The sequence below is a fragment of the Rhodnius prolixus genome, unplaced genomic scaffold, assembly GCF_049639745.1.
Source record: "Rhodnius prolixus isolate KJV_2025 unplaced genomic scaffold, Rpr scaffold_4, whole genome shotgun sequence".
Classification (NCBI taxonomy): Eukaryota; Metazoa; Arthropoda; class Insecta; order Hemiptera; family Reduviidae; genus Rhodnius; species Rhodnius prolixus.
Genome location: NW_027411614.1, coordinates 10,446,746 through 10,469,045, shown reverse-complemented (window position 1 = coordinate 10,469,045; position 22,300 = coordinate 10,446,746). Strand labels below are relative to the sequence as shown.

The window sequence follows — 22,300 nt, the reverse complement described above, 5'->3', positions numbered from 1 at the left end:
ACTGTTCTCAGTGTGATTAAAGCTCACATTTCAAAATAGCTGGAAATCCGAAGCTTTCATTCATCAGTTTTTCTAATTAGTGACTCAACCCGTCAGTCCGATTGACAATGTATGATAAGGCTCCAGGCACCCTTAAAACAACAATCTAAACTGCCTAGTCACTTCTTTTCACGGAGATTTCAACACATCTTTTAGATCCCAGGAGGCCACTCCCTTTTTTAAACTATATCTCTGAATAACAAGTTTGAATCGCTATTGTTGATTTGAATCACTTAATTTAATCCGACAAAGCACGATAGTGAGCTTTAATATTGGCCGGTTTCATGCTCGAAACGTTTCAGTGACTGGTATATCAGGTTCTGCCTTGATTTACTCTTATAAAGTTTCAACCATTCATTTTGTTGGTTCAGTAGCTGTGTTTTGTGAATAAATAAAACTTGTAAAAGCATATTAGGTTCTTGAATATAATAAACTAAACTCTGAAGATGGAAGAATGAATGACAAATATCGATCAGAATTATGATATACACGATAATTCGATTAATGAATCAACAGATTTACAAAATTTGTTTTAAATCAGTGAACCACCTAAAGCGTTTTTCTTACTCAACCTAACCACTTCTTCAGGTTAGCTTACTGCCCTTTTACAGCAGTGTTTTCTCTCAAACTAGTGAACATTAGTTTAAACAGCTTAAAACCATTCCCAGTTATATCGAACCAAAGATTATTTGAATGGGAACTTCACAACCATTATGATACCAATTTTTGAAAAATTATTATCTAAAAAGAAATAATAAATAAATATAAGAAGATAAAAATAAAAGCAATCCTAAAAATACCGAGAGTCTCTGTTAGATCTTTTCTAATTTCATTTTACTATACTTGTTTCTTATTTTTAGTTCTGTCTGAAGAATGTTACAAAAGGAAGGTAAAAAAGATTTTCTAATTGCTTAGTAATTATTAGTAAGGTGCGACCTGTGGAGCCCAGAAAGTCACTTTGAAGAGAAAGATAAAAGACTTTTTAAGAGGCTAAAGATGTGGTACCTTTTCAAGCGGAGTGAAGTGATGCTGTACGGGTGATAGAGATGAAGAATTAGTGTCGGGAGGGGGACTTCTGCAGTGGATAGGGTGGGGTAGCCGGGGGTCCAGGTCTTTACACTCGACTCTGTGTATAGGAGTTGTTCGTTCAGTGTAACAGACGTCACTGTACACTGAGCTGTGCTCCTATCAGTGATTTCTAGCTATCGTTTCCTAAATTTCACCAAGACTGTTGTTTCAGGTTAGTTTGTTGGAGGTTTGATTGTTTGTGATTGTGTTTTTGTGCTGTTAATATTGTTTTCTCTCCCTGGGTATTGTGAATTTTGGACTTTGAGGATTAACCCCTTGCTTTATATTATCATTTCATGTAAGTAAACAATTTTTAATTATTAATTTTACTACTTTTATTTAAACTAAATTTCAGGAAGTGATCTTCCATTACAGTTACTCCATCAACTCTATTGAAAAATATTACCAACGTAAGTTAAAAAATAAAAATCCTCAGTTTGGCACTTTTTCATTGATTAGAAGTTGGCTAACTGTATTTTAATCTACCGAAACATCCGGCACCACACTTCTTGAACTATTAGTTCCTCTAAGTGACACTAAATGTAATGGTTATCAAATTAACGTTTTCCCTCTATTTTTTTCTACACTTAATACCCGTTATATCAAGTTTCTATTTTGACCGTAACAATTTACACAATAAATATAACATTTGAAACGGTTTCATGTAACGACGTCCATTTTGTCTTGTAGAATTAAGTTGAACAGTTCTTGTACAAAATAAATACGTAAGTGATGACAAAATTTGTATCGGTATTGGCCAGTGGATTTTTTGTGTGATCAATTTCACATGGGTTTAGGTTGGCAGTGCGGGATAATATCGTTGATGCAATTTTACTGTATCCCTCACCAGTTTCGGACTTTGATTTAACAATAACAAATAATAAGGTGCGGGATAGAAACTTAAGTGAAGTCGAAATCTCTACACAAAATTGATTAATCTACCTCTCATGTTGGATCAAAGTCCGAAACCAGTCAGAGACAATAAACTTAAGATCTATGACAAGATAAAATCAAAGCAATCTGTTTCCTTACTGTTTCTCTTTGATTGGGGTACCATTAGTGCCTTTCATCAGAAGCTTCCTCAACTTTAAATCTTTTGGCCTTTTGGCAGCTATGTAAGGAGATAGTTTATAGCTTAAAGAACTTTAAGAAATCACAACATGTTCTGATTTTAGTCTTTTTACTTAAAAATAATAATAATTGTACCAAGTTGAGCACGACAAAAAATTCAAAATGTCTTGAATCAATGGTTTTGGTGCAGTAAACCAAAGCATAGAAACCATACCGAATAAGAAAACGTTGATCTCTAAGTTACAATATCAATAGGAATTTAGCTCGAAAAGTTTAAATCAGAATCACAGAATGCAAGTGTCAGTAACAGAAGGTAAGTTAGTTAATTGTTAGCTAACTGTTAGTAATTAGCCTGTTAATTTAGTTTTATTAAATTAACCGTCGGTTCATTTACAAAACGATTTGATGTGAAATGGTTTCGCTGCTGTTTGATTAACACTAGCTTTGAAAAAAAAATAACCTATTGTGAAACGTCACGATTTTCTATCAGTTCATTGCATTTTTTAAGATTTATAACAGACAAAATTTTATAGGTACAATTAGTCTTAACAACAATCTCTTTGGAAAGATATAAGAGCATGGAACTGACCTAGGTTCTTTGCCTTCAGCGCATCCACTCTGCTTTTATAGAGAATCATTACGTTAAAAAAGCTGACTTAAATCTATAGATTCCCTAAAACCCCTAAAAATAGATTTTTCAGAAAAAATCTATATGAAAGTAGTTGTTTATTATGCAACAATTGTTAACATTTGACAGTCCAAGTTATCATCTTCAACAAAATTTAAAAAAAAAGCAAAAATAACTTATAGAAATCTATCTGTAAACTTACGTTTCGGGTCTAATTTTGGATTCCATGCTAATCTTTAAGTTCCCTTATAGTTGATAGAAACTATACCTTGTTGTAATGTTCTAATTGTTCTATAGGACCTTACCTATAGTAATGGAAATCTATTTTCTTGGGAAAAATAAATAAAAATTAAGTAGCCTTTGTACATGGTATACAAAGTTGAAAGAGACTAGTTAGACCCATTTTTGAGGAAAAATATATTTAAAAAATGCTTCTGTAAAATCGTTTTTTTTTTTTTTTGGCTGATTGATTCAAGCCAAAACATTATTCTAAAAAAAAAGTGACAATAAAAACACAAGAAAGTCGGGTATTCCCCGATTCTCAATTCTTTCAGAAGACAGGGTTTTTGCTACAAGGCTTCTTGTTTTTTTTTGAGATCCACATTCATTAAAAAAATCTTTTTTTTTTTTTTTTCTTTTGCTCAGGCGAGAATAAAACATTTGCTTGCTCTGAAAACTCTTCCCCAAAATTTGACGAAATTGCAATAAAAGGAGGTACTTTTTGGGATAACAGTAGAAATCCTAATTTTTATATAATTCCTATCAATCTACGAGTATAATCATGCAAAGAGCAGGAGATTATTTGTATCAGTGTTTTATTACAGAACATATGGTTTCTGAATTCAGATTGGGGAGCTCCTATAATAATATTTTGGCTCCTCCAAATTTCGGAATTACATATAAATTTATCAGATGTAAACCATATGTTTGAAAATCTAATTAAAGATTTTCTATTTTAAATAACTATTTTATGGTGTACAAAAAATATTTTCACATTGTACACACTGAATCACACTTAGGTAAGTCACGTTTTTATGCTAATGAAGAAATGTGTATATAAATACATCGCTGCGTTATAAATAACGTAGATAGTTTATTGTAGAGGGGCGTTATTATAAATACATAGCTATGCTTATGTACAAATATTCCGGTCCCATTTAAATCTACCATATATGGTCTGCTGGGTGCCGACAAAATACTTGGAAGGATTGTGCACAATGATTTACACGCGCTTCGCCTTTCCAGTCATGTTTTACGTTCTTTATGTTTATGAAACCGGCTAGACAAATCTGATCAAACTAATGGAAAATAAACAACTTAGAAAGGGAAATTGTACACCACTAAAGAAGGAATCAGTTTATATATCTATATTTGAGCTCACTAGTGTGTCTGTAAAAAAAAACTTAGGAAATTATGAACTCAAGCTTTGTTAATTCTTCTCAATAGTGGGATAACTGAAATCAATTTATTTTTGTTGCTTTAAATTTCAGTTCGAGATTATCATTTTGCTTGCGCTATCAGTTTAAAAAAAAAGCTGATAACTGAGATATTTGGTATCTTATCAAGAATTATTGATTGCCAGCTGGGTAGAGAATTGAAAGCGTGCTTGATAACCGTGCGTCAGTAAACACTAAGTTTTTATTAATAATGGTTAATATGGCTGAAGTTGGAATTAAGTGTAATTAAGGAAAAGGCTTTGTAAAAAACTATTAAATTACCGTAATCTGAACCGAAGTTGATTATCGAAAAAGTAATTAAAGTAAAGTAATGCTGATTATTTTCAGGCGGGCTTTACGTTTAACTACCTACCTAATAAGATGTTGCGGGCGGAGGCAACTAGCGAAACGGACATGGCTATAAACTAATCATATTAACCATTAAATAAAATCCAATGCCTAGAGACCGGGAATCAGAACCCACTAAACCAACAATACATCTTAGCATTGCGGGTCTAGCCTATAGCCGCTTATGTGACGCATAAGTTGGTATATACAAGACCACGTTAAGAGTAAGCAAAGACCTGTGTGATCAGAGACTAGAATAAAAAAGTCTTGTAATGCTGAGAAGAGGAGTTCTACATGAAGCTCTATCATGGAAGGAGATCGTTAAAGAATGAGAAAAAAATAGAGCTACAGCAGGAACAGGGCCTAGTAAAAGAATCAGAAGCGCAAGGATTAAGTAGTTGGGACATATTAAAAGAATGGAGGATCCAGAATTTTCAAGAGGATGTTGAATGTTGAACATATTCGAGAGATTAGAAGGTGAGACTCGGTGAGATTAGAGTCGAATTTGATGTCTCGGAATAAGAAGGTAGTCAAGATTAAAGCATCGACAAAAGAATCGTTGAGGAGGCTAAAGTCGTTCGAGATCCGCAGTGCCGTTACAAGAAGAATAATAACAAAACAAGACTGCAGCTGGTGAAATTAATCGGCAGTTAATTCAATTATTAATTAAATTAAAATTAATTCATTAAATTAATAAAAAACCAGTTTAAACCTGTACAATTATTTTAAGATAAAAGTGAAATTTTGAGGTATATCCTTAGCAGTCGTAAGAAAATCACCACACACATTACCACATTTTAGATATGAACCTGGCACTTTCAGTTGAATGATTCAACCAAAACCTTCAAAAGAAGGAGAGATTCAATTGAAAATAGCATATTTCCAGTTCATGGTATTGAATTTCAAAGAGATATGAACTAGTTTAGTGACAATGGTCAGCAGCTTTCTAATTTGAAGTCAGATTTCTTTACGAAAAAACCTGATGATTAAACCACTAAAAAGTGGAATGAATTCTGAAACACATGATAGATGCAATCACTGATACTGTTTAGCATTGCGAAGACAACCATGTGCCAGTAAAATTGAAAAATTAAATCTATTATGGATCTTATAAGAGCTGATCGAATTAATTAATCAAGTTGGGTTCATTAAGAGCATTCGAAGCCACTGCCGCTACTTAATAGGTACCTGGACGATGTTAAAGCTCTGATGGTCCACCTTACTGCTGTACATTATAAAAATGAGATAAAAGTGCAGAGAATATGAGTTCAAACTCAGGACCAATAATAAAGTGAAAATAATTTAAACTGGTTTGTAAATCATGTGGTTTTAAAATTATTATAAGTTTTATCCGTGCCGAAGAAAGTCTTTTTTTTATTAATATAATTACTTAACTATTTCTCAGCATTGTAGGTACCAAGAATATCCTTCTTCAAGAATATCCTTTGGAAGTACAAGGTACTCTTCTTCATCCTTAGAGCAACTCCTTTTGAAAGCAACTAATGATTCTAATTTTAACTTTCCCCTTTATCCAATCCAACCACGTAATTCCAAGTTTTCTTGGGCGATCACATCTTGTTAAGACCTTTGATTTGACCTCCCTACACTAATATTGCAATTCAATTTATTAGCAATAGGATGACAAAATAGCTGCCAGTTTCAGTCATGATATATTTTTATTGTTCCAAGCTTTCGACCTAGTGACTAGGTCATCTTCAGGGGCTAATTGAAAATGTAATATTTTACATCATGGACTCCATGGTCCATGAGCAGACACAAGACAGAAGACACACCAACCTTTAATGATTAGCCCTGAAGATGATCTAGTCTCTAGGTCGAAAGCTCGGCACAATAAAAATGTAACATGACTGAAACTGGCAGTTATTTTTTCATGAATCAATCACCAAAAATAATAAACTATTTACAAAAATTAGAACACTAAAAAAATTGCTGAATTGAATTTGAGTTATGAGACTATTAAAAAATAAAATATTGGTTTGTAAGTGGCGCAAAATCTACAGAAAAAATGACCAAGTTCGTTAAGAAATATTTACACGTGATATACTCGGTCATATCCAATAATAACATTAACCATAAAAATTACGTAATCAAAATGATATGATCGGTTGTAAAAAATAATTATTTTGAAGTAGATTTTTTTTATTTTCAAAATGTTTAAGTAAAAATTACTTGAAATAAGGAGCAGGCAATAAAAATTAAAAAATATGTGTGACCTCTAAAACCGAGATAATGTAAATGTTATTGTATTAGTATGTGTACATTGCACGGTATATATGTATTTACAATAGATATACCTCTTATAAATAATTACTTTGCTAAATGCATCGACAGCGAAAAAGGCACGTACGGATTGTTTTTAGAGCAAACTAAACAAAAAAGAGTTTAAATCGGGAAAGGTATGGAGCGGAGCAGAGGGGGGACATGAACGGAGTTGGCTCAGTGTGTCAGTAGAGCCAACTTAAATGTCCTTTCTTTAACTTACTTTCAGTGAGACTCCATTTGGACTAAGAACCCTAACTTTTAAAACACCACTGAACGATGAAACTCTTTTTTACGAACAAGTTTTATACATGTATGGTTTTTTTTAAAAAAATAAGAATGATGTAGAACAGGGGCTGTCAAAATGGCGGCCCCTGAGGTAATTTCTTGAGCCCACGATGCACTAAAATATAAAAAATTGTTACGGAGAAAACAGCGATTATGGGAGATTGAGACAATACCGCATACACCAATTCCTTGTTAACTCTTTAACTACTGAAGACGAGTATACACGTGGCCCAGGGGCTACTTCCGGCAACGTTTAGAAGCGATATGTCTGCCACACTTAGTGGAATGATTCGGTTTTAAAAGGCAAAGTAGAAATTCCTAAAATATATTCTTATTTACTTGACAGATATCCAAAAATATTTGCTGTACAAATTTTATGTTATTTTTGGAGTAGGTCCTTGTGTGAGCAACTATTTCCGTCTATGAAATTAAAATAAAACGGCATACAGATCAAGATTGACTGGATAAACATCTATCTGCCTTAATGAATATTGTCTGTTCTCAGTCTCTGAACCCAGAAAACTAGGAAATATTTGTAAATATGTTGTGGCCCGCGTGAATCTTGCCTGTTGCACCAAGAGGCACCGTGGTTTAATTGAATTTGGCACTCCTGATGTAGAGTATTGTTCATCTTTTTTGGAGACTGATTCAATAATCCTATAATAATTTTTGTATTCCAAACATTCGACCTTGGGACTAGGTCAATGTTCAGGGCTTACACTTATACAGTCAGGAAAGAAGGATATTTAAACGTAAAAGTGCGAATGATGTCTATAAAGTTCCTCCTAAAAACTGGTAGACTGCGCTGCCTGGGACATTTGCACCTGATAGAGAAGGCGAGATTTAGGGTCTGGACTAAAAATGGACACATGTGATGTGCAGTACGATATGGCAGCTCTGGTCAGTAGAGAAGGAGATGCTGGCAAAGGATAATAGATTGGCGAAGAGCTCTGGTAGCTGTAGCTTGTGTCCTCGCAAGATGGTTATAGCCCTAGCGTGACTAAGGAAATAAAATCCTTTTTTAGGTGCCCTAAATATCGTTTAAGCTGCAAGGCTTTTTTGACAGGTACCATTAGCAAGGAATACCATTCTTCTTGTTAACTTCCATTAACAGCTTTTAATTAATAAAGGCGATAAAAGACAGCAACCAAACCAAACTTCAACTATGTCATTAACATACCAATGCATGCGCGCGCCAGCCTCTACTCTATATTAATCTCTGTCACTGTGAATAAGAAAATCAAATTGAACGCTTTTGTACAAGATCCAAATGGATTTCTTAAGCCGAATGCATTATCAGCTTTCTTTTCATTGCATACTATTTAAATGTTAAATCACGCTTAAAAAAAAAAGGTAAGACCGCACCAGATGAGTTAATAGCCAGGATGTTAATAAAGAACACAAACAGAAGAACATTACTTATTGGCTGAGCGCGCATTCTGCTTAGTAAAGAGCGGGAGAAACATCGAGGGACTTGTATTCCCGCGCTTCACTACTCCTCTGCTTCTATCACTAGACATCTAAACATCGAGCAGGATGTTTATTTAAAAAGGAGTGTTTTGTGAAATCCTTCCAGGATATCTAAAATGTTCCAAAATCAAAATTTTGCTTGCTGTAGGCGTAATGATATTTAAATTGTGCCCCCCCACAGCAATGTTCTTTCTTTTGTTAAAATTTAAATGATAAATAAATTTTTAAATTTTTCAAACTAAATTTTCATCAGAACATATCATGTTCTTGAAATGTGTAATTTTTCTTATAAAAGTGACCCTCTATATTTATTTTATGAACAGTATAACGCCGGACAAAAGAATAATCGTTGGCATCATTTCACTTCATATTCCGTTAGGATATCAGAAATCAAACCGAATGGCGGTTAAAAGCTCCAAATCGCTCATTTTGGAAAAGAATTTTACTCATAACACAAAAAAGTATCAAATTTCCCAAAAATAAGTATTCACAAGAAATACTGTCATGAGGTTCTCACCATCACCAAGTGTATCTTTGTAAACATGATCTCAAAAATGAAAAATAGTTAGTTCCAACCATTTATTTCTTTCGAATTGTCCCACTGAATCTGGGAGAAAAAATATTAAGGCAAAATAAAAGAATTGCTTGAATTCCAAATTTGAAAAGATTCAGTTAAACTGGAATGGCAACTTTACTGAATACGTTCAGGAAAAGAAAATATTCAGGCGGTTTTTAAAATTTTTAAAGCCTTCTAGATATATTTATAATTTGAATAATACGCTGCCATTATTTATTTATTTTTTTGAGGCACCTCGAGAAATTCAGTGAAAAAAAAAAAAATACTCACGTTTCACTATTAAGGTCACCAAGTATTAGGACTGGATTAGCATACTCTCTGCAGGACGGTGGCTAACCTGTTTTTTGATTTATGGAGTTATGAAAAGTGCGAAAGGTATCACCGTCTATGTGGAGACAACGATTTAAATATAAATTTTAATCTTAAGACAGACTGTAACATAAATTTTCGTCGCGTTTTATTAAAAGAATTAGTTTCTTACAAAAATACAACATGTATTTATTGTTGGCTGAACTTGATATTAACAAATATTAATTAATTTACTGAATATTTGTATGGAAGCGAATCGGATTGGAAGAGGCTCGTTGCCTTCTTCAGTGCTCAGACGTCCTCCGAATAGAGTAATCTTTTATAGGCTTCAGTGTCCATTGTTCATGATGGGAAAGTGAGGATGTAGCTCCCAGAAAGAGAACAACCGAGGGATGGTACAGGACTCTCCACACTCTCGTGACTTCTCTACTTCTTACAAGCATAACAGTAGTAGTTTCTTCAGAGAGACTTAACTTGAAGCTTACTGCAAATCACTCCCAACTCCAAATCCAAAACGAATCAATCGTTCGGCAAGCCATACAACATTTACTTCAGCATTTAAATGACAATAATCATTAAATTAACTAGCTTGGCAATTATAGATTAGAATTGATTTCCGAGGAGAGAGTTGTTGGACTTCCAATCTAAATCATATCAAGCACTCCAGCTAAGGCTAGAATAGTAGGTGAAAACGTGTGCTCTTTGCCAGCAGTGTTAATTGTAGGAATTCGAAAATTTATAGTTTATTTTATCAGAGTAGCAGTATCTAAGTTCATAGTTGTTCTCTACACTTTAAATTATAAGTATCTGTTATTTTGGATCATTATTCTATATTTTAATTATTTTCAAGTAATTCAGAATGTATTGGTTTTAATTTAAGATTACTTAATTTTTGTAAAAAGGTTGTACATGTGCAGGACAGTCTCCTTGCCACAAGATGTATTTTTCTTTAGGCAAATAAATATATTATTATTATTATTAATCTAAATCATAATTTCTTACAATACGGTTTTATCTTCATGTATTTAAAATATCTTGTATTTAGTCGAGGAGTTAATAACTTCACAGAAAATTTGTCTTTAACTAAGAGAATTATAAAAAAGTCGTCTGAATCACACCATAATATTTGTAGCATTATTTGAGAAAAAAAATTTAAGCCCAAATACGAATAACTTCAGCAAGTGTATTTCAATTTAAAAAATATTTTGTCTACTTGATAAGAGAAGCACTACAACTTATAGAGCCTTCCACTAAATACAATTTAGAAATTATTTTAAAGTTTGTAAAAAATCATTTTAATAAGAGATTAATTCAAGAAACAGTGGAGATGAACGTGTTCTCGTTGCCAACTACTAGAGGCTTGCAAGAGTTAGCTAAACCGATAGAAGTTGCTCACGGTGTTAAGTACAAAGTAAGAGTAACTAAGTAATTACACAAGCTTTACCCAGTGTGATGGAAAATAAAGTTCAGTCGGCAAGGCGAAAGTGAGGAGAACTTATATAAAAGATTAACTCGAAACTTACTTGACTAAAGCAAAATCATCTACTTTACTTTTTAGTCTTATGGGTATCAAAAGCTTCTTCTCCATGTTATGTATAGAATTTGTTTTCGTCCCTATGAAACTACTTATCTTGTTAGAATAATCCATTATCCAATTAACTTGTGATGAAAATATCTTTTTAACCGCTTCATATTTTCTACGAGTTCAATAAACAGAAAACAGCAGCTTGGTGAATTCATACGTAGTTTTCTGTATCTCAACCAACCCGCACAGCAAGAAGCCAATATATTTGTCGAAACATTGGCAAAAAGACGAGTTGTTGTTTTTTTATTTCTGGGCCGATTCCTCGCTAATTTGAATCCTTAATATTATATGTAGATGCTTAATAAGTCATCCAGTTTGTTCATAAATTTGTAATTAATATCAGAGAATGAATAAAATGACTAAATAATGCATTAAATGGAGAATAAAAATAAACCATGAGAAGACTAACTCCATTTTGTTTACTAAACGCAGATGCTGCCAAATTTGAGTACCGCGGCTTAGCTTTAGACAACAAACTTTCTACGAACAACCTACTCACGTTCAGGACAAAGAAAAACACCGGTGAACCGACTAAAAGACTACTTTTCCCTTTTACTCTCACAAGACTCGGAAATAACTTTACGAACCAATTCCTCCTCAGCAAAGAGGTCATCAGAGACCGATGGTTACTCTACGCCTGGAGGCTAGAAATCAAGACACTCCAGGACAATAAAACACAAATTTCTCCAACTTGCGACATACTCTTCTCGATATTCTAAAATCGATTCACTCCATGCGATATCTTCCATTATATCCGTACACTTCTTTATCCAAAACTGTCTGCTGAAACTTCTTTCCACTCCAGATTGTCATCCTAACCCACTATGTCGCGATATAGCCACCTCCGATCCTTTCAAACACAAAAATAATTAAACATATCCTTCTCCAATTTCCACCTCTAGCTTCAGGTTTTTCTATCCTTTTTTTCCCAGCAGATTTTATCCTTGTCTCAAGCGTTCCCTAAACTGTAACGAAGATTGAAATGTCAATGCCTTGGTACTTCATTTTTTTTATCATTAATAGTACATATTTAATGATAAATCTGTCTTATCCATCTTGCTAGGTGTAAGTTCATAATAGAGTCAAATGTCTTAAACTAGTTTTAAGAGAAAGTAGAAATTGACTAATAAATCAATTGAATAATTGATTTACATTTTACAGCTGACTTTAACTAAAGAAAGAACACCAAGACCAGTGCTTTTGGAAAAGTCTAATCTACTAATGGCTCTCCAGTATAACCAACAGGGGGTAGAATCAAACATCATCCATTCCTCCAAGCTCTGTTTTGTATTGCTGGCATTTTTATCGCATACTATCTTGACAAGTTGTTCGCTTTGATTGGTTAGAATAACTTCGCCTTTTAGAAGTGGTCCGTGCAGTTCCAACTGAGGATTATTAGAGATTCTAATTAACTGTCCGGCAACTCTTTATATCTTTGAAGTTGCTATACAGATAAAAATAAAACATTAACTAACTCTAGATTTGTACTAACTGCGGTTAACTCCTTGGCATGTTAATTAGAATGAAATATCTGTATCCCTGAAATATAATGAGTATCTTACAGGTAATTAATACAAATTCAGGAAATAAAATTAAAAAATAAATATAAATAAATAAATGTCGAAAAGAAACATGGGGAGACTATGAAAAAATAGAAAAAACCAGTTTGGTTAAATTGGATGGTTAAGTATAAAACCAGTTTTTTTGTATATGCACTCGTTACCTTTTAAACAAAATACTGCACTTTTAAATGAAATGTAATAATAAAAAAAATGGTTGAATTCTTTGTAAAATAATTTTGATAATAATACTACTCATTTGACATAATTTGTCTAACTTTTTTCTGTGTAATTACTAACAATTGGCGAATTATTTGTACCACCAACCGAACGGCCTTCAACGAGGTTCTTGTGGCCGACAGTGTTTGCGAGATATATATATATATATTGTGCTGAATTAGAGAAAATGATGGACCACATTGTAAAAGAGACGTGCCGTGGTAACGGATGAACGGTTAACTGTGATGATTTGTTATTGCTAGTATGATCTGTAGCCACAAGTATCGTACTTGCAGTTTTCTTCATTGTCTGCTAGAGAGGAAGTTATGAAGTTGTACCACCACAATACAATGGTAGAAATTATTTTCTAATATAAAGCGACAAAAATTAGAGTTGAATATACTTTCATGTGAGATCATGCCGGTAATAGGTGTATGTGAATAATGTGTGAAACAATGTCGATAAAAGTTTATTTTTATTTATGTGAACATATAAGTGTACGTATAGAGGATGTAATTATATGTATCTGCTACCGTGAAAGACCGAAATTGGAGAACGTCGACTTTTTTTTTGTAGTGAATGTGTACACATTCCAAATACTTCGGTAAAAGAATGAATATTTAGGTACATTCGGACCATCACCGGTGTATGTCGATAGATATGCTTTAGTGGAGATAGAACCGAGAAGCTTATTTGCTAAATCCTTTGTTCTGCAGCGATTGAGGCCCCGTGGCATATTTTTATTCTGGACCACTGTTGTTTGCCATTTTATTCATAGTTTGCTGGTGCATGCAACTTTATCTTAAATTAGTAATGTATTTTTTTAGGTTCAACAGTTACTTACATGTGCTGTTACTAACCTTTCTCCTATTTAGACATATATCATATTTTTTAATAATATTGTATGACTTTAAAACGTAACGAAAATATTTTTATTCAAAATTCACTATCAGTGCATCGTGATTGAATCAGAAATAAGGATATTTAGCAAATATTTTGGATATACACCAAGCGACTAAGTGAATCTCAACATTCACCAAGTAAATCAAGACATTCTCCAATTTCGGTCTTTCACAGTAACATATTGTAAAGTTTTTCTATCTTTTTACTAAAAACTTCACAACTACAACTAGTGCCTGCCACTAGTTAATTTAATAATATGGGTTTGATTAAATAATAAAACTCGCTAAAGTTGTAAGTAATAACCTGATTTATTAACACATTACCTTTACTCACATTAACATTTACTAGCAACTAACGCTATTCCTTACAGTTACCATTTACAACAATCACAACAGTTTACTGTTACTTACTCACTACGTAACGCCACAAAACTGTTCCCCGACTGACCACTGGTCCGCACTGCACCGAATTGCATTAGTCTCTGCTACACAAACAAAGCTCTACTCACTAACTGACTAACCGCCTGACTAGCTAACTTTGAAGCACTCCGCAACACTGACTCTCTCAAAACTATCTCAAAAACTAACTTCTCAAAACTAACTCAGAACTTGACTAAAAACTAAAAACTGACTTCTCCAGCTGTGTCTGCCTCCTTTTAACAGCGACTGCCCACTCCGTCTGTTTCACTCCAACCTGCCGCTCATTGGCTGAAAAACACATACTTCCACCACCTCAGCTGTGGCCGCCCTCCTCCAACTCTCTGTCTCTCTCCAACTCCGTCTGTCTCACTCCCACCTGTCAATCACTGGCTGGGAAAACACATATGCCACCACCCCGACTAGGGCCTTTCTCTTAGCTGGCTTTTACACAGGGGTGGACCGTTACAGGCTACGGTCACTAAACTCATACAACAATCTAGCCCTTTTCTTTTCCAGCTCAGGTAAAGACCGGCATTTTGTTCATACAGTGGCGGCCTGTTACCGACTTTGGTCTCTCAACCCCTAGAACAATCTAGGCCTTTCTTCCCTGCCCAGGTCAACTTCGTTACAAGATGAGTTTGGAAAAAAAAACCATCTAGAAGAAAAATTCTTCGAATCCATCGATTCCAATGGACTCCATTCATTGGTCCTCTAAATCTGTCTACTGAAGGCTCTTATTGTCGAATGGCTCTCACGCTACGTCTTTGGAAGAAAACACGGTCATAAATACTGGAAACGAGTGCCAGGAATGTAAGGATAGCACAATAATATTCCACTCTCTCACTCGTTTCACGAATTAAGAAAGGATCTATAATGAAGACGCTTTTGCAAACCTAAGGCTCTACATTCTTCCTTGCTGAGCAAGATGATGAAGCTGCAATATTGCATTTGTCATGCCAGTTAAAGAGAAATAGAAAAAAAAAGAAAACGGCATTACGGGCGCTAATTGCCTCTCATTGACATCGCGCCCTTTCATAGCTCCCAAATTTGAACTTTTTTCCAAATATTATGTAAAATCAGGTGGATGCACGCATACACTATCACACAGACAGTTTGAAGATAACTTTAAAGAAAACAAACTTTATTATCACCTTGTTAGTGGTAGTAATGAGTTGCATCTTGAAATATAATTGGTAAACATGGTCACAACTGACAGCAGATATTATCTTATTAACTAATATTAATATATGTTTTAATTACTGATAGATATTGTAAGAGGGGGTATCAGTTTGTGCAATTGAAACAACATGACGCGAACACCTGGTCAAGTATTACATAAAAACGTTATAATCAATTTTTGTCGTTTGTTTTAGTTCAAAATGTATAAAAATAATCTCGAATCCGTTGAGAGTATGTTTCTGTGGTCACCTTATCGCAAAAATGGAAAATCGCATTTAATTCCAATTCGATATTTCATTTAAGCACAAATCAAAATCCAGCAACGTAAAGCCATTGAAATGAGTTTTTTTTAAAAAAAGATATTAATTGAAAAAGCCTCTAATGTTTTTTTGTAAAGGAATCGTTATTCTTCGTAATATTTGCAGGATGGGTTTACCAAATTGTGGCTTACTTCTACTTTTCAAATCTCGCACCATTTTTTCTACATTTTTTAGAAAGTAAATATGTCATTCCATTATTTTGGTCTATCAATTCTGTTTATTCCTTAATCTAAGTTGGACAAAACAGTAAATTACTTCAGATAAAAGTAGAAATTTTAAAACAAAATAAGGACTCGTGACATCAATTAGCGCCAACTTTTTTATAAAACCAGGATATGAAAGTACTGAAAAAGCAAAAACCAAAAACATACTTAGCGGGACTTTAGTTTTTATTGCGCGGTTTTTTTTTTTTTTTTTTTACTTAATAAATTTGCCGCAATTTATCATATAGATACGAGTAATTACTTCCAAGTAAATGAAATAAGCGTCAGAACAGTATTTTATTGCCGTGTAGATAATTACAATATTACGGTAACTAGAGAGTGAGGAGTGATTGCAACCTTGCACCCAGTTTAGTTGCATAGTAACCACTGTATCGTTTCTCCTGAAACTTTGGTGCTCTTAAAAAGAAGTCAAGAGTTTCGAAAAATTGGTGCAACTTCCCTACTTCCTCTTATGAGAAATAAAAGGGTGAAAAATGAATAAAAGAACAAAATGAATCTCATTAAATATAATTAAATTTTATTTCTATGTTTGTAAAAAGCAAGGTGGGCTCGATTCAGACGGCGCCAGACAAAACAAATACAAATTGATTTGGAATTTTACTGATCACACATAGATTTATTGCACAATCATTTTACCACTCAATTTAGACGGAAGTTTCTTTTTTATTGTCAAGATGAAAGCAAGTGTTTTACATAATAAAACTCATTAACTTAGTTTGAAAACATCCAAATTTATCACTAAGATTTTGGACTTAATTAAACCGACTACTACTTTAAAGATTTCTCTTTAATTAACTTTCCACGACGTTCATCCGGAAATATTAGTTTGATAGTCGATTCATTAATTGTAATAAAAAAAAAAGAATCGTTCCGCTAAAATGTAATTTGCATTCATTGTGTTTTGTAATGGCGAGAGGACCATGGAATAAAAGCGGCTTAGAGGCCGTCCAGCCGACCAACAACAAACCCTATTGATAATAGTGAAACTATTTTGGATCAAGTCTTTTGTGAACCAGTTTAAGTATTGGATCACGTTTTCGGGCAATCTCAAGTTGGGAACCTTCATCTTCAAGAAAATCTTAGTTTTAGAAGAAAGGAAACTAATCAAATGGATTATCAAGTATTTTCTTCCGCGAATTGCGCATATTTTGTACTATATAAACACTGAGATTACGCTGAAAATAATTTTGAAGTTCCGCAGATCTACAACACTACGCATTACCGAAGAAAACTTAGCTCCAGAATCTGACACGTCAATAATTCCTTCTCCTTAAAGCATTAAAAAGAAATTGAAAGTGAATGTAGTGTTCTGTTACTACATTTACGAGTTACGGAAGTATCCCTTGATGGATTCCTTTTTTCTGATACTTTGGTGAAAATACTTCCTAAAATTCTCGCTAAACTTCGTTTACACATTTTTTTTTTTGCGTTTATTTGTGCTACAATCAGCGCGTTGGCGCTATAAGTAACAATGATAACAATAGAGTAGTCCTCTCCCCTCCGTCGACTGTAGTCGATGGTCAAATGGTTGGAGAGGGAAGTTGTACTCCAGTATCACTCAGCTCCATACTGGAAGCAGTATAGGATGTATCGAGGGAGGAGGAGGTGCCATCCGAGCACGAGGTGATTTTAAGGGACGAGACGGCGCTAATGGCCACGCTGTCGATGAGCCGGAAAAAAAAATAGAGTAGTAAATGATGAGATAACGAGTGAAGAAGTTTTGGTAACACTCCAAAACATTGTATGGTTAGTCACTCTCTTCACTTGAAAGGAGATCATGAGGCCACTGTCTTTTAAGATGTCTTGTCGGGTTGTCAGGAGGAGTTTTTGAAGGAAGATATTGAGCTAGAGGATTTCCATGAGATTAGATTGCAGATTAAAGTAATGTTTGACAACACAAGTATCGTGTATTAGCAACTTTTGTGACAAAAGGAGTGTTAAGTCAGTGTGCATAGTCCAGGTTGGGAGACATAAAATGGAGCGTTTACAATAGTTCGAAGTATTTTAGATTGAAGGGACTGAATCCTTTGGAGATTTGTGGGTTTGGTTGAACCCCACAGCTCTATTCCATAAGCTCAGGTAGGTTGTTTACACATTAGATAATTGAATTATAACAATAGTCTTGATACGTATATTTTTTGGGGCAAAATTCTTCTTAGGGTATCATGAGGACGGATGAGAAGTTAGATTCTCCTTCTAGACATTGAGGTGCATATTTCGGATTGATCCCAACACAATCATTAAAATTATATACTCAAATTGAATAGCATCAACGTTTAATATTTTTGTTGTTTTTGTTTAATGACAGCTTACGTAAGCGTATATTGAGGCGGAGATTATAAGGTATACTGATAAGATAAATTCACGTTTTAGATGAGCATGTTATTTTCAGGCGGGCGTTCGATGCAATTATTTTGCTGATATTTTATCAGTATAGGCGATTGTGAGTGCCGTTCGATCCTGTCTACTTTGGTGTGCGCTTTACCGCAGTTATTCGGTTGTTTCATTTATTTGTTAAATTAACTCCAACTGTCCGGGCTAAGCTAATGTTAACTAGGAGAAAATGGATCATGTACTGCAATAAATAGGTAAGTTTATTTGTTTGTAATAATAAATTTAGTTTGTTTATAATGAATCGATCTTATGTTAGTGGCACTGCTTATCTAAACACGCTTATCTCGAGATATGATAATATTTAGGGAGTTTCCTGAATTGTCATTTAAAGGCATTACGTATCTATTTTAATAATTATGTAGCGAAGTGGAATTAATTGAGTGAATATTTCAAGCGTAATTCCTAGGTTTTCTCTTCCTACGATCTTCTACAGACACTCTTGGTAACGAGATAACACTGTTCGATCACAAGCAATGATCCGGCCGCCCCCAGTACTCTCAGATGTTTGCCCACCTTAAATTAAGTCCTGGGGCTGCCCGATCTAGCAGTGGACACAACCGGGAAAACACTTGTGACAAAATGAAATCTTTACACGAATTTAGGGTGGAAAAAATGGTAGAACCAATTCTATGACAGTCTAAATAACTAATCTTGGGGAAACAATGTAGCTTTCTAAAGAGGTTAGTGGTTTATTTTGTACTCTGAATAGTTATGTAAATGGTTTACTAATCAGATCCTGAATATCCTTGTGACTGATTAGCAGATTGTGTCAGCTGATTAGCAACTCGATCAATTAGACAGTTCTACTTAGTTTTCGTAAATTATTTTTCTCTCGTATATATTCTTGCTCCTTTTGAACTTCTTCTCAGTTCTTATGTCCTTCTCTTTCAGTCTCCATCTTTTTTTGGTGGCTTTTTGGCCTTCTTAAGCCCTCATTAATTTTTTAATTTCCGACCTACTATTATTTTTTGGTGTACTAATCTTTTATCAACCTCACGTTTAGCCTAAACATAATCCTGTATTGACGTCTTTTGTCCACTTACTCATCGTGACTTTACCAATCTAAGTTTATATCTTTCATTTCCGTCACTCGGTCTTTGCAGTAAATATTTCTCACCAGAGTTTTCTTCATTTTCCAAACCTTCTTCTCGTATTTAAGACCAACAACTCTCAAGATATTCCCTCACCCAACTGCCAGCATTAATACCCATTTATTTCTGTTATTTATTTATAATGCTACGTTTTTATCCATATTTTACAAGCCTACATTTTTTTTAAAACGGATCTATCATGAATCATCGGTGTACGAAGCAATCATCACTAAATTAAATTTTCCTGAAATTATGTTTTAAGCAACATAGCACATTGACCAACATGTATAGATAATTGAATTATAATTAAGTTAACTAAAAACCCCAACAAATGTAATAAAATAGAACTTCCGCTATAGGAATCGTGATCGATGAATTACGGTCTGGTCGATCTGGTCGACGGTTAAAACTAAATCGAAATATGAAGTTACAGCATCCTGCGATTTTTGTTTTCGAGGTATTAACTAATAAAAAAGAAAAAAAATTAGATAATTCAAATTGGTTTTTGTGAGATCTTATGTACTTCTGTCGGAGTAACGGAAAATATTTACAACCCATTCATAGTTGGAAAGCAACTCACCATTAATTAAGAAGAAATCTATTCATTCATAACTTATTATCGTTTTTAAAATAAACTATGACTCATATATTGTTCATTAAAGAAATTTATTACCTAATAAACTGGCATTATTGAATTCTTATCAATTTGGCTGTAATTATTCCATGCAGTTTGTACAGAATAAAACTGATGGTAGTTTAAAGAGGATTGAGATGTATGTTTTAGAATTTAGAGTAGGAGATGCAGCAAGGAACAATTAAGGAAAAAATAATACACTTAGATTAGACAATATTCTAAACTATATCCGATATTCGTGTAACAGAGTTTAGACAAAAAAATGATACAAATGAATTTAGATAACATACAATAATGATTTACGTAAAATAACAAGTTTGACTGAAAATATCGAGCTTAATTAAACAATTATTGTTAGACGAAGTGTAGAAGTGATATCTTGCACTGTGCTGAACCATTTTATACTTTCTGGCAGCAAGAAGGGTTAGCAGCTACTGTTTTGATTTTTCAGGTCACCATAAGGAATATATTTGTTCTTCCGCACCTTAACTGTACAAATCTTGTTTCTCACAGATATAAATGTTAACTTACAGAAGTAAGAATGTTTCTTGTTCTGCCCTACTACAATAGATACTTAAGGCATAATTAATTACTAGTGGATAAAATCCAAATCCCTGGATAACATGCATAAGGGTAGGCCAACATTGGCTGGAAAGAGGGTAGACAACCCAAAAATATTAAAACACTGGAAGTACAGGATCGGAGTGGGTAATCATCTCCAGACAGATAAAATAAAAACTATCGAAAAAGTTTAAAAGAAAAAAACACCGTACTGCTGAACTTCCAAAAGAATATGTCTCGTCTGAATCCGGCAGTTATGCCTCATCCCCGGAGCGGCTGCCTAAGCTATCTAAAGGCAGGTTTTACAAAGGACGAGAAAGGAATTACTTTTATTTTCTCTTAATGCAGTGATAGAGTGTATTGTGTTCATATCTCATGTAGGCGTTTTCTCTGTAATTATATGAGGTTAGATTGTCTGAGTGTTTAAACCAAAATGGCTATGAAACTACTGGGATTGTATAGAGCTAATGAACCAACCAAACTTCAATAATTATGATTAATGAATTGTAGAAGTCAAGTGGCTCAGCATAATTCACTGAAGTACCAATTCTATAAGAGTACTTATGAATATGTCATGTATCGATAAGTTAACAAATCGATAAATCTCTTCTAGCAACAAGACCAAGTAATTGATTCTTAAATTTTTTATCTCCTTAGGTCAATAAGAGATCACTTTATCAATAATATTTTGTCCTAAATTAAGAAGAAAAAAAAAGAATTTTATAATGTATATCAGTGCATTTAGTACTTTTTATTAGTTCAAATTTGGAAATATAACTTTTATTAATTAGGCTGAGCACTATCTTGGGATGTTAAGAAAAAAGTTTTGTGTGAGCTGTGTTAAACACGACAGGAATCAAAACAAGTTCAAGTCCTTTTTGAATAGAGAGAGAATTCCAATGCCCCGAGCAATTGGCTATTTCAAGAAAATAACAGTAAATAGGTAGACATCATCCAGCTTGAAGAAGAGTTCAGCTTCATTAATTGCTGAATGACTAGGCAAATACTATTCGACTAGGTGGAAGAGGCAACTAACAAAATATATATTTTTTAGGTAAATGTTATTTATTTTATCTCAACTGTTTAATGAAGTAACTTTTTTGCCTTTTAAGTTAAATGACCAATATTTTGGTACCACATAGAATTAAAAATATTTATTATAATTATTGTTCATTTTTGTTTGGTGACTGATTTGTTTTGTTTTGGGGTTTTGTAAGGTGCGCAACAACAAGGGTCCTTTGCACCTAAACTATACTGTAGAATAGACACTTTACTACACAGCCTAACCTACACCTAGTCAATCTGATCGATACAAACCTAACGGTTGGCCTAACTCCTATTTTCTTCTAACCTAACTAACTAATGTTGGGGTGGAGTACTCGATATTCCTCGCACCCCATAGAGATCTAACCTAAATTTAAAAAAAAAAACTATTTACACAAAATTTATATGTACACTCATATACTCATCTTATTAATTACATTCATCCTAATAAATACAATCATCCTAATAAATACAATCATCCTAATAAATACAATCATCCTAATAAATACATTCATCCTAATAGTTATATTCCTATATATACATTGAGTGGAGTACTCTATATTCCTCTCACTCATTTACAATCCTAAATCTATTTACATTTACGCAGCCCATTCATACGCGTGCCAGGGTGCCAATCCCGACACAGACCCACCC

The 22,300-nt window shown here is 33.8% G+C and overlaps 2 protein-coding genes across 3 annotated transcripts in view; both read left to right on the top strand.

The window, feature by feature from the left end:
* The first annotated feature begins 1,185 nt into the window (after positions 1 to 1,185).
* The window catches only part of AsnRS-m (asparagine--tRNA ligase, mitochondrial), a 57,644-nt gene continuing 36,529 nt past the window's right edge, over positions 1,186 to 22,300 (top strand). The window contains exon 1 of the mRNA XM_074131265.1: positions 1,186 to 1,405. The gene's annotated coding sequence lies outside the window, so the exon portion shown is untranslated. The remainder of the gene's footprint in view (positions 1,406 to 22,300) is intronic.
* The window catches only part of LOC141455834 (breast cancer anti-estrogen resistance protein 3 homolog), a 301,202-nt gene continuing 297,207 nt past the window's right edge, over positions 18,306 to 22,300 (top strand). Inside the window, exon 1 of one of the 2 annotated variants that reach the window (XM_074131261.1) lies at positions 18,306 to 18,510. The gene's annotated coding sequence lies outside the window, so the exon portion shown is untranslated. The remainder of the gene's footprint in view (positions 18,511 to 22,300) is intronic. The other variant, XM_074131263.1, reaches the window with a different exon arrangement.